We start from the raw sequence: 9,414 nt of genomic DNA, 5'->3' as shown, positions 1-9,414 counted from the left end.
GGAATGACATCAAACATCTGGAAACCATGGAAACCAGGTGTTTGATATATTTGATACCATTCCACAGATTCTGCTCCAGTCATTAACACGAGCCCATTCTCCCCAATTAAGGTGCCACCAACCTCCTGTGGCCATGACATTACATCCTGTAAGTGCAGCCATTGGCTTGTACCCATGGACTTTCTTTATGGCCTAGAGGAACAGGCTTTCTGTATACAGTACCAGGTATAAAGCTTCTGCAGGAGAAGAGATTAGGCAGGATGTATGGAAGACTGAGGATACGAAGCATCAAGCTGGCTGGGTCGTACCTCAATTATTCCCCCTCTCACTCTCGTCTCCTTCCAGTCATCTGAAGTCAGAAACACAAGGAAAGTCCTCTCAGATCCGTGTAGAAGAAGGAATGGAGATAAGGAAAGTCCTCTCAGAACCGTATAGAAGAAGGAATGGAGATAAGGAAAGTCCTCTCAGATCCGTGTAGAAGAAGGAATGGAGATAAGGAAAGTCCTCTCAGATCCGTGTAGAAGAAGGAATGGAGATAAGGAAAGTCCTCTCAGATCCGTGTAGAAGAAGGAATGGAGATAAGGAAAGTCCTCTCAGATCCGTGTAGAAGAAGGAATGGAGATAAGGAAAGTCCTCTCAGATCCGTGTAGAAGAAGGAATGGAGATAAGGAAAGTCCTCTCAGATCTGTGTAGAAGAAGGAATGGAGATAAGGAAAGTCCTCTCAGATCCGTGTAGAAGAAGGAATGGAGATAAGGAAAGTCCTCTCGGATCCGTGTAGAAGAAGGAATGGAGATAAGGAAAGTCCTCTCAGATCTGTGTAGAAGAAGGAATGGAGATAAGGAAAGTCCTCTCAGATCTGTGTAGAAGAAGGAATGGAGATAAGGAAAGTCCTCTCAGATCTGTGTAGAAGAAGGAATGGAGATAAGGAAAGTCCTCTCAGATCCGTGTAGAAGAAGGAATGGAGATAAGGAAAGTCCTCTCAGATCCGTGTAGAAGAAGGAATGGAGATAAGGAAAGTCCTCTCAGATCCGTGTAGAAGAAGGAATGGAGATAAGGAAAGGACTTTGGGGACATCACTTGAGACCAGAGGTGGGTGAATCTTACCCTGTGCCCGCAATGGCTTGTAGGGGTGCTGGATGGTGTTTTAGACTCAGCACCCCGGGGTGCATTTCAATAGTCTAAAAGCAGTGAGTGAGTGATCATGAGGGGTGGCTATATAATGAGTTCATAGAAGGTCTGAATACCCCACATGGCAGATGTCCAGCGACTATGACAATTACTAATTACTAATCATTACTAATCATCTTTATTTTCCTGGTGGGCTCACTGCGCTTGGCAAGAGGAGTTCATTTATGTCAGCTGAAGGGGGAGAGAGACAGGTGTTGTTCATTCCACCCGGCCCCTGATTTTCTCTTTCCTAGAAAAACACAGGGTACAAGTTTGCTTCCAATTTTGTCCACTCTTTTTGTTTGACAAGATAGCTGAGAATGAGATGAGATGTTAAATACAAAGGCAGTCAATAAAACAAGATCAAATGGTTGTTTTAGTGGTTTCATATTTTATTGAATAGGACTTATGAAAAGGGTTGCGAAAAAATACGTTTAAAAAAAAAAAATCAAAACTGCACATGCATTTTTACTGGTATTTTTTTCGTCTATCTTAATTTAATTTAGCCTAGAAATGTATCGTTTTTAATCTTTGTTACTTTTTATGATAAAAAAAAAGTTCGTTAACCACGTTGTACTGTATTTTGTATTTTCACATACATTTTTGGGGTGAAAAATGATCAATTCTAAAGGAGTACACAATCTTCTGTGTGATTGTTTTGGAACAATATAAAGTTCCTTGTAGGTTTTGCCTCCCTTCTCCGTTTCCATGCGTTATATTACGGAGAAGTGCTCTTGCCAACGAGAGGGGGTAGCACTCGGTCTGACGTCATGATCTTACAACAAGATACGCCTGGAGCTCTATCACGGAGGCGAATAATTTACGGTATAAAAAGATTTACAGCCGAGAGGGCTAACTCGTTGGAGCACACAAGCAATTACAAAGCCAGCTAGATACAACTTTTGGCAGCAGCGGCACAACCCTCGAATACGCTCCTTGAGCCCTCTCTTTTTTTTTTATCCCGGGTGACAATTAATTTGTGCGCTCCAAGTCAAGTCAGAGCGCACTCCGTTGAAATGCGAGCAGTAGCATAAAGACTTTGCACCTTCGAGAGAGGGGACAGAGACATATTTAGTGTTTGACAGTGTCAGACAGTGAGCGGGGAACAGCAGAGCAGCACCTGTCTTCGCGGCATGTCCTTGGAAAGCAGCTAAAACCGAGACGCATCATCGGTCTAGTCCGGGGACAGAAGCCTAAACAAATGGGCGCTGCTAGCGTGGACCTGCTGGTCACCCTCCAGATCCTGCCGGGTTTCTTCTCCAACTGCCTGTTCCTCGCGCTCTACGACTCGGTGGTGCTGGTGAAGCGCGTGGTGTCGTTGCTGAGCTGCCCTGGCGGCGGCGGGGGAGAGTGGCAGCGCATGCTGACCTCGGCGGGGCTCCGTTCCATATGGAACAGCTTTCTGCTGGACGCATACAAACAGGTAATGAACAATGTCATACTGTCGTATAAACAGCCTTCTGCTGGACGCATACAAACAGGTAATGAACAATGTCATACTGTCGTATAAACAGCCTTCTGCTGGACGCATACAAACAGGTAATGAACAATGTCATACTGTCGTATAAACAGCCTTCTGCTGGACGCATACAAACAGGTAATGAACAATGTCACACTGTCGTATAAACAGCCTTCTGCTGGACGCATACAAACAGGTAATGAACAATGTCATACTGTCGTATAAACAGCCTTCTGCTGGACGCATACAAACAGGTAATGAACAATGTCATACTGTCGTATAAACAGCCTTCTGCTGGACGCATACAAACAGGTAATGAACAATGTCATACTGTCGTATAAACAGCCTTCTGCTGGACGCATACAAACAGGTAATGAACAATGTCATACTGTCGTATAAACAGCCTTCTGCTGGACGCATACAAACAGGTAATGAACAATGTCATACTGTCGTATAAACAGCCTTCTGCTGGACGCATACAAACAGGTAATGAACAATGTCATACTGTCGTATAAACAGCCTTCTGCTGGACGCATACAAACAGGTAATGAACAATGTCATACTGTCGTATAAACAGCCTTCTGCTGGACGCATACAAACAGGTAATGAACAATGTCATACTGTCGTATAAACAGCCTTCTGCTGGACGCATACAAACAGGTAATGAACAATGTCATACTGTCGTATAAACAGCCTTCTGCTGGACGCATACAAACAGGTAATGAACAATGTCATACTGTCGTATAAACAGCATCGCATACAAACAGGTAATGAACCATGTATGTTAACACTGCAGGCTACACTGAGGCTAGACTTTGTGCTTATACTGTGAGTTGTAGCAACTTGTATTGTGGGTATAACTGTGTTCAACAGACCCACAGGTATTGGGAAATGTTCCAATATGATAGTAATCTCTCATGGACATATTCACAGATCATGTTACTCTTGTGTATGCAAGACTAGCGAAATAGTGTCCTCTAAAAGTGTCCGAGTGGCATCACCTGGAAAAGTTGGTATGCGTCAGCATACAATTATCTCAACGGTTATAGGCATACTTCTCTGTTAATCTTAACCTTTCAAAAAGCACTGTATCGTTTTTAGAAGGTCAGTCCTTCATTTTAAAAGGACAGTTATACATCTGCATCACTGACTTCTTCTTATCTGGTCATCTGAGCCCATGTCCTCTCCTTTAAACGTTGAACTTTAATATCAAATTCAAAATGTAGGTTATCAGATCTAAAACGTGATGAACTTTGGTCCCCAGACAGTCAAAACCATGAGGGCCATTCACCCCTCTGTTACTCAGAAGTTCAGAGGTCTGGCTTGTCCTAAAAGTTACATTTTAACTCCCAAACCAAACAGAGACCAGTGTGTCAGTGCCAGCCAGACACCAGGCATCACACCAGGTAGACAGGTGGGTACTTACACAGATCATCTTACGTCTACAGGCATTTTGACAGATAAGAACGTGTACAGAATGGATGTGAATGGCTTATAGGAGGTGAATGAAACACGAGCACAACGCTCGTCACTAAAGAATGTGGTTGGTCTAGTTTGGAGTAATTTGGTAGAGGAAACCCCTGCCTCACCCCTCTCTGTCCCCTTGTTGGTCTAGTTTGGGGTAATTTGGTAGAGGAAACCCCTGCCTCACCCCTCTCTGTCCCCTTGTTGGTCTAGTTTGGGGTAATTTGGTAGAGGAAACCCCTGCCTCACCCCTCTCTGTCCCCTTGTTGGTCTAGTTTGGGGTAATTTGGTAGAGGAAACCCCTGCCTCACCCCTCTCTGTCCTCTTGTTGGTCTAGTTTGGGGTAATTTGGTAGAGGAAACCCCTGCCTCTCCCCTCTGTCCTCTTGTTGGTCTAGTTTGGGGTAATTTGGTAGAGGAAACCCCTGCCTCACCCCTCTCTGTCCCCTTGTTGGTCTAGTTTGGGGTAATTTGGTAGAGGAAACCCCTGCCTCACCCCTCTCTGTCCCCTTGTTGGTCTAGTTTGGGGTAATTTGGTAGAGGAAACCCCTGCCTCACCCCTCTCTGTCCTCTTGTTGGTCTAGTTTGGGGTAATTTGGTAGAGGAAACCCCTGCCTCTCCCCTCTGTCCTCTTGTTGGTCTAGTTTGGGGTAATTTGGTAGAGGAAACCCCTGCCTCTCCCCTCTCTGTCCCCTTGTTGGTCTAGTTTGGAGTAATTTGGTAGAGGAAACCCCTGCCTCACCCCCTCTCTGTCCCCTTGTTGGTCTAGTTTGGAGTAATTTGGTAGAGGAAACCCCTGCCTCTCCCCTCTGTCCCCTTGTTGGTCTAGTTTGGGGTAATTTGGAGAGGAAACCCCTGCCTCTCCCCTCTCTGTCCCCTTGTTGGTCTAGTTTGGAGTAATTTGGTAGAGGAAACCCTGCCTCTCCCCTCTGTCCCCTTGTTGGTCTAGTTTGGGGTAATTTGGTAGAGGAAACCCCTGCCTCTCCCCTCTCTGTCCCCTTGTTGGTCTAGTTTGGAGTAATTTGGTAGAGGAAACCCCTGCCTCACCCCTCTCTGTCCCCTTGTTGGTCTATTTTGGGGTAATTTGGTAGAGGAAACCCCTGCCTCTCCCCTCTGTCCCCTTGTTGGTCTAGTTTGGGGTAATTTGGTAGAGGAAACCCCTGCCTCTCCCCTCTCTGTCCCCTTGTTGGTCTAGTTTGGGGTAATTTGGTAGAGGAATCCCCCTCACCCCTGTCCCCTTGTTGGTCTAGTTTGGGGTAATTGGGTAGAGGACTCCCCTGCCTCTCCCCTCTGTCCTCTTGTTGGTCTAGTTTGGGGTAATTTGTCCTCTTGTTGGTCTAGTTTGGGGTAATTTGGAAAAACCCTTGTCTCACACCTCTCTGTCCCCTTGTTGGTCTAGTTTGGGGTAATTTGGTAGAGGAAACCCTTGCCTCACCCCTCTCTGTCCCCTTGTTGGTCTAGTTTGGGGTAATTTGGTAGAGGAAACCCCTGCCTCTCCCCTCTCTGTCCCCTTGTTGGTCTAGTTTGGGGTAATTTGGTAGAGGACTCCCCTGCCTCTCCCCTCTCTGTCCCCTTGTTGGTCTAGTTTGGGGTAATTTGGTAGAGGAAACCCCTGCCTCTCCCCTCTCTGTCCCCTTGTTGAGAGTCTGATCCTCTGTTGTGTCCTTGTCACTTTGTCACACTCTCTCTATCGCTTCATCCTTTCTCGTTCTCTTCCCCTCGCCCCGCCTTTGTCGTTCAGTCCCTGCCTTTGTCGTTCAGTCCTTGTCTCTGTCGTTCAGTCCCTGCCTCTTGTTCAGTCCCTGCTTCTGTCGTTCAGTCCCTGCCTCTGTCGTTCAGTCCCTGTCTCTGTCGTTCAGTCCCTGTCTCTGTTGTTCAGTCCCTGCCTCTGTCGTTCAGTCCCTGCCTCTGTCGTTCAGTCCCTGCCTCTGCCGTTCAGTCCCTGCCTCTGTCGTTCAGTCCCTGCCTCTGTCTTTCAGTCCCTGCCTCTGTCGTTCAGTCCCTGCCTCTGTCGTTCAGTCCCTGCCTCTGTCGTTCAGTCCCTGCCTCTGCCGTTCAGTCCCTGCCTCTGTCGTTCAGTCCCTGCCTCTGTCGTTCAGTCCCTAACTCTGCCGTTCAGTCCCTAACTCTGCCGTTCAGTCCCTGCCTCTGTCGTTCAGTCCCTGCCTCTGTCGTTCAGTCCCTGCCTCTGCCGTTCAGTCCCTGCCTCTGCCGTTCAGTCCCTGCCTCTGCCGTTCAGTCCCTGCCTCTGTCGTTCAGTCCCTGCCTCTGTCGTTCAGTCCCTGCCTCTGTCGTTCAGTCCCTAACTCTGCCGTTCAGTCCCTGCCTCTGCCGTTCAGTCCCTGCCTCTGTCGTTCAGTCCCTGCTTCTGTTGTTCAGTCGTTCAGTGTTTCTATGTCAAACGGTTTTGGCATATTTCAGTCTTCTGTGATGGACAGGACTAGTCAAAAGTTTGGGCACACCTACTCATTCCAGGGTTTTTCTTTATTTGTACTATTTTCTAGAATGTAGAATAGTAGTGAAGACATCAAAGCTATGAAATGACATATATGGAATCATGTAGCAACCTAAATATATTTTATATTTGAGATACTTCATAATAGCCACACTTTGCCTTGATGACAGCTTTGCACACTCCATCACACACACACACACACACACACACACACACACACACACACACACACACACACACACACACACACACACACACACACACACACACACACACACACACACACACACACACACACACACACACATACACAGGGCTAGGTAGGTTACTTTCTAAATGTAATCTGTTACAGTTACTACATTACCTGTCCAAAATTGTAGTCGGTAACGTAATTGTTTTGATTTCCCAAACTCAGTAATAATAATTTTTTGGGGGCGGCAGCGTAGCCTAGTGCTTGGAGGACTGAAGGACTGATTGGGCTCATTGCTACCATTGCTTGCTATAGGCTTATTGTTTATGTTTTTGTTGGTGACACTTTGATATCTTGATAATTTTCAGCTGTTTAAGTCTACCAAAGAGCACAAGTTTGACCTTGTGTCCATTAGGCCTATGGAGAAAGAAAATGTATTTAGCATGAATTAGATTGAGCAATGAAAGCCCCAACTCGTGGCCTTCTTAAATAAACTCTTTGTTGACAGTATAGAGCACAATACCAGAGAGGAGTATAGAAGGGAGAAAGTCATCAGACCTCTGTTCCACAGACTGGGATCCACACGATGCAGCTGTTGCAGGAGCCCTGTCGATCCACTGGTCGACAAAAACAACAATTGATAGGCAGCTTACAATTATTCAATTCAACCATTATTGGTATAAAATACACATTTTTTTATTGAATTTTTTTATTTCACCTTTATTTAACCAGGTAGGCCAGTTGAGAACAAGTTCTCATTTACAATTGCGACCTGGCCAAGATAAAGCATAGAAATAACGACACATACAACAACACAGAGTTACACATGGAATAAACAAACATACAGTCAATAATACAGTAGAAAAAGTCTATATACAGTGTGTGCAAATGAGGTAGGATAAAGGAGGTAAGGCAATAAATTGGCCATAGTGGCGATGATATATACGTTTGTGAACAGCCATCCACCACAACCACAATCCGTAAGGCACAAATAGCTACATGAGAGAGCAGCAGTGTGATTCACATCAATAATAAATGATATCCAATGAAGGTGCCACCAACCACCTGTAGTGTGTATATTATTGTGTCTTGATTGACTGGCGACACCAAGCTTCTCTTTTCTTTCAGAAAGACGGTACAGCTCAAGATGACCAGCTGATAACCAACCTCTCTTTATCTCTTCCTCCCTCCCCTCCTTCCTCTCCCTCCTCTCCTACCCTCCTTCCCTCCTCTCCCTCCTCTCATCCCCTCTCTCTCCCCATGTAGGTGAAACTTGGCAGTGAGGCACCCAACTCCAAAGTGGTGAAGGTTCCTGGTAGCAGTGGTAACCATGGCGTCCGGCGGAGGAGCAGTGTGACCACCACCACGGCCCGTCATCCTGGAGACGAGTGCCGCCTGCTGGACTTCGAGTCATCAGAGCGCCCTCTTGTGGTGAACTTCGGTTCGGCCACCTGACCCCCATTCATCAGCCACCTGCCCGCCTTCCGGCGGCTGGTGGAGGAATTCTCTAACGTGGCTGACTTCCTGCTGGTCTACATCGACGAGGCGCACCCCTCAGACGGCTGGGTGGCCCCCACCATGGGCCCATGCTCCTTCGAGGTCAGGAAGCACCGGTCGCTGGAGGAGAGGGTGGTGGCGGCCATGAAACTGACTGAGGCCTTCAGCCTTCCGCCTCAGTGCCAGCTGGTGGCTGACTGCATGGACAACAATGCTAACGTAGCCTACGGCGTGTCCTATGAGAGGGTGTGCATCGTGCAGAGAAGGAAGATTGCCTACCTGGGTGGGAAAGGACCCTTCTTCTACAACCTGAAGGATGTGAGGCAGTATCTGGAACAGAGATATGGCAAGAGATAGGGGGCAGACAGACAGAGAGGACGAGTTCTGTGACAACTGAATGGCTGATAAGAGAAAGACAGAATATTTATTTTCATATAAAAGGAGAATAAAAGGAAGGCGAGGTGCTTTCGGAACTGACCTGTTCTGACCACGAATGACAGGCAATGCTCGGAACTGATCTGTTCTGACCACGAATGACAGGCAATGCTCGTAACAGAACATGTGACAGGTTCTAAAATTCCCAGGTTCCACAAATCTGGAACTTCCTTTCTGGAAGAAGACCAACATTCCATAAAACTTTTCACTGGAACACAATAGAACAGAACCGATAGACTTTAGAACAGGGACTGATGCTCTGCTACCTATGACAGTGAGTTGACTGAAAGAAGAAACTGAATAGGTTGACCCGTGACACGCTTTATCAATAACTTCAACCCCAGTTGCCAATAATCTAAACGTTTTCTAGTTACAGTACACATTATCTTCTAACCTGGCTCCTTTCAAAACGAAAACCAAATTACTGCACAGAGAAGAAAGCACAAGTGCCCAACTATATATATATATATATATATATATATATATATATATATATATATATATATATATATATATATATATATATATTTATATATACATATATATTTATATATGTATAAATATATATATATATACGTATATATGTGTATATATATATGCGTATATATATATATAAACAATTATATTAATTTATTTCAATGGAGTTTTAAATGTTATGTTTGTTTTTACACCACGATAATATTTTGTATGTTGATGCACTTGTAACGCTTTTTATTTAAGAAAACAATCGATCCTATAAGGGGTGTT

At 45.6% G+C, this 9,414-nt stretch overlaps 1 pseudogene; it reads left to right on the top strand.

Moving 5' to 3' along the window:
• Positions 1–1,913: 1,913 nt before the first annotated feature.
• Positions 1,914–9,144, top strand: LOC112262896 (annotated as a pseudogene).
• The last annotated feature ends 270 nt before the right edge of the window (positions 9,145–9,414 follow it).

Source organism: Oncorhynchus tshawytscha, linkage group LG08 (genome assembly GCF_018296145.1).
Source record: "Oncorhynchus tshawytscha isolate Ot180627B linkage group LG08, Otsh_v2.0, whole genome shotgun sequence".
NCBI classification, from domain to species: domain Eukaryota; kingdom Metazoa; phylum Chordata; class Actinopteri; order Salmoniformes; family Salmonidae; genus Oncorhynchus; species Oncorhynchus tshawytscha.
Note: the sequence above shows the minus strand (reverse complement) of the source record. Positions and strands in the feature narration are given on the sequence as shown.